Source organism: Otolemur garnettii, unplaced genomic scaffold (genome assembly GCF_000181295.1).
Source record: "Otolemur garnettii isolate 467f Iridium unplaced genomic scaffold, OtoGar3 scaffold00321, whole genome shotgun sequence".
Taxonomy (NCBI): Eukaryota; Metazoa; Chordata; class Mammalia; order Primates; family Galagidae; genus Otolemur; species Otolemur garnettii.
Window position 1 is genome coordinate 323,779 of NW_003852716.1, and position 3,952 is coordinate 327,730.

The following is a 3,952-nucleotide window of genomic DNA, read 5'->3' on the forward strand; positions in this document are numbered from 1 at the left end:
CTTCTGCCCAGCAAAAGAAACAAGACTGAAAAAACAGCCAATGAAATAAAAGAAAATATTTACAAACCATATATCTAATAAAGGGTTAATATCCAAAATATATAAAGAATTCTACAATTCAATAGCAAAAAACCAAATAGCCCATTTAAAAAATTGAGTGAAGTGTATGGACAAATATTTTTCAAAAAAGACATAGTGGCCAGCAGGTTTATGAAAAAATGTTCAGTAACACAAATCATCAGGATAATGCAAATCAAAACCACAGTGAGATACAACCTCATATCTTTTAGAGTGACAAATATCAAAAAGGCAAAAAATAACAATTATTGGTGAAGATGAGAAAAAATGGGAACCCTTGTGCACTGTTAGTGGGAAGGTAAATTAGCACAGAGTTTGGAAGTTCCTCAAAAATTTAAATATGGGACTACCTTTTGATCCAACAATACCATTACTGGGTATAGGTCCAAAGGAAATTAAATAAATGTGTTCTGTTTGCTGCATGACCTCTGCCATCTTGGGTCACATATATGCTCCAGGGAAAGGCCTATCCCAGTCAGCACTGCCGTATTGCAGCAGTGTCCCCACTTGGCTGAAGTTGATATCTAATGACATGAAGGAGCAAATTTACAAAGTGGCCAAGAAGAGCCTGACTCCCTCCCAGATTGGTGTGATCCCAAGAGATTTAAACGGCATTGCTCAAGTACCTTTTGTGACAGGCAATAAAATCTTGAGAACCCTTTAGTCTAAAGGACTTGCTCCTGATCTTCCTGAGGATCTCTACCATTTAATTAAGAAAACAGTGGCTATTTGAAAGCATCTTGAGAAGAATAGGAACAATAAATTTGCTGAATTCCATCTGATTCTTGTAGAGAGCCAAATTCATTGATTGTCTTAGTATTACAAGACCAAGTGAGTTCTTCCCCCATTTGGAAGTATGAGTCATGCATAGTCTCTGCCCCGGTTACATAAATTTGTCTATCAACTCAAGCAATAATATCATTGCTTAACTAAAAGAATAAAAAAAAGAAATAGATATGTCAAATAGATATTTACACCTTGACATTCAGTGAAGCACTATTTACAATAGCCAAGATATGGAATCTATCTAAGTGTCCATAGCAGGATGAATAAAGTGGCATTCATACAGAGTGGGAATACTATTCAGTCATACCAAAGAATGAAGTCCCATTCAACAAAATGGAGGAATATGGAAGACATTAATTTAAATAAAGTAAGCCAGGGACAAAAAGACAAATACTGCATAATCTCACTAATATGTGGTATCTAAAAAAGTGAGTATGAGTCAAATCTGTGAAATGTAGAACATAGATGTTTTGGCACAATAATCAAGTAATTGAGGTGAAAGCTATGTTGATTGGTTAAATGTAATCACATTAGATTGTATGTAAAAAAAAAAAAATCAGCACTTTTTACCCCAAGTAGGCATGAACGTATCCAAGATCTATGTGTATTTGACTTGATAAAATAAAATAAAATAAATAATTAAATAAAATAAAAAAGTTTACCTCATAGAAGTAAAAAATATAATGGTGGTTACCAGGATCTGGGTTGTCAGTTAGGTTCAGGAGATGTTGGTCAAAAGTTGCAAAATTTGTTAGGAAGAATATGTTCAAGATATCTATTGCAGAACATGGTGAGTATAGTTAACATCAATGTATTCCTGAAAAATATTAAGAGAGTAGAGTTTAAGTGTTTTCATCACAAAAATTGTGTCAGGTAATGCTTATGTAGATTAGTTTGATTCAGCAATTCCACAGTTATTTCAAAACAACATGTTACATGCAACAAATATATACAATAGTTTGTCACTTAAAATGTTTTAGAAAAGAAACGCTATGATTCCCTTTTTTTTTTTTTTCTGTAGAGACAGTCTCACTTTATTGCCTTCGGTAGAGTGTCCTGGCCTCACACAGCGCACAGCAACCTCCACCTCCTGCGCTTACACGATTCTCTTGCCTCAGCCTCCTGAGTAGCTGGGACTACAGGTACTCGCCACAACGCCAGCTATTTTTTTTGTTGTAGTTCAACCAGGGCCTGGTTTGAACCAGCCACCCACGGTATTTGGGACCGGCGCCCTACTCACTGAGCCACAGGCACCACCCAATATGACTGCTTTTGAATGTGTATTTTGTGTACTGCAACTTTGCTATATTTATTTATTATCACTAGTAGTATTTTGTGGATTCTTTAGGATTTTCTCTATGTAAGGTCATGTCTTCAGCGATTAATGATGATCATACTTCCTTTTGTACTTTAATGTCTTTTTTTTTTTTACTTGTCTAATTGCTCTGGCTAGAACTTCCAATACTATGTTCAGTAGAAGGAGACAAAACAAGCATCCTTATCTTATTTCTGATCTTAGGGGGAAGAGTCTTTCATCATTTATGGTGATGTTTTCATGTCAGTTTTTTTTCTATGTGTCCTTCATTAGAGTAATTAATATTTCTTTCAACTTTATTGGTTTGCATGTGGATATTCTGTTTACCAGCACCAATATTAAACCATTCATTAACAATATTTGTTCTCCATTGAATGCTTTTGACACCCTTATGGAATATCAATTGACCATAAACTAATGGGTTTATTTCTGGACTCTGATTATATTTGATGATCTATATATCTATTCTCATGCCAGTACCACATAGTTTTGATTACCATAGTTTTGTAGTAAGTTTTGAAGTTGAAAAGCATGCATCTTCTGACTTTGTTCCTCTTTTTCAAGAATTTTGGCTCATCAGGTTACCTTGTAATTCCATATGAAACTTACAATCAGCCTTTTCATTTCTGTAAAATAAATGAAAACTTGGATTAAGCATTTTCTTTTTGATGCTATTATTAAAGACATATTTTAATTAATTTTTTTGATTGTTAATTGCTAATTTATAGAAATGCAGCCATTTATTTTGTGTTCATCTTATATTCTGCAACTTTGCTGAATTGGTAGTGCTAATAGGGTTTTTTTAATGTGTGTAAATTCTTCAGGATTTTTAATATATAGGCTCTATGCCATAATAAACAGACATTTCAGCTATTCTTTTCCAATTTGATTGTTTGTTCATTTTTTCCCTCACTTAATTTCTCTGGCTAGATCTTCAGTACAGTAAAAGCATGTATCTTTGTCTTGTTTCTGATCTTAGAGAAAATGCTTTTAGCCTTTAACCATTGAGTATGGTGTTATCTGTGGGTTTTTCATATATACCCTTTATCATGTTAAAAAAAAATCCCTTTGAATCATCTATTTATTGTTTTTACCATCAAATGGTGTTGAATTCTAACAAATGTATTTTTTTCTGCAGCATTTGAGACAACCATGCATCTTTTCTTCCCTTCATCCTATTAATAGCATATTTCACTGATTTTTTTTTATTTTTGGTAAAAAGATAGTTTGTTGAACCATCTTTGCATTCCTGGAATAAGTCACACTCAGGAATGATAATAATGTAATAGTATAATTCTTGTAATATGCTGCTGGATTTTCGTTTGCTAGTATTAATACTTTGTTCAGGTATTTTGTATCTAAATACATCAGAGATATTGGTGTATGTATTTGGGGGGGCGGATGCAGGGAGATGCTAGAGTTCCTGGCCTTGATATCAGAGTAATATTGGACTCATAGAATGAATTAGAAAGTGTTCTTGTGACATCTGTTGTTGTAACAGTTTGAGAAGAATTGGTGCTAATTCTTTCTTAACTATTTGGTGGAATTCACCAATAAATCCATCTGATCTTAGGTTTAATTTTGTTTTTCATTTTCTTTAAGGGTTTTAATTACTTTGTAATGGTTTTTAGCCTAGAGCAGTGGTTCTCAATCTTCTTAATGCTGCAATGTGTTTTCATTATTCAAAAGGGGTCACGACCCAGAGGTTAAGAACTGCTGGCCTAGAATCATAACTATAATCTTTAATGAAAGTAAAGGTTACTTTGTACTTGT

The 3,952-nt window shown here is 33.5% G+C and overlaps 1 pseudogene; it reads left to right on the forward strand.

Annotated features, from left to right (window-relative positions):
* Nucleotides 1–499: 499 nt before the first annotated feature.
* On the forward strand, nucleotides 500–969 carry LOC100944811 (annotated as a pseudogene).
* Nucleotides 970–3,952: the final 2,983 nt, after the last annotated feature.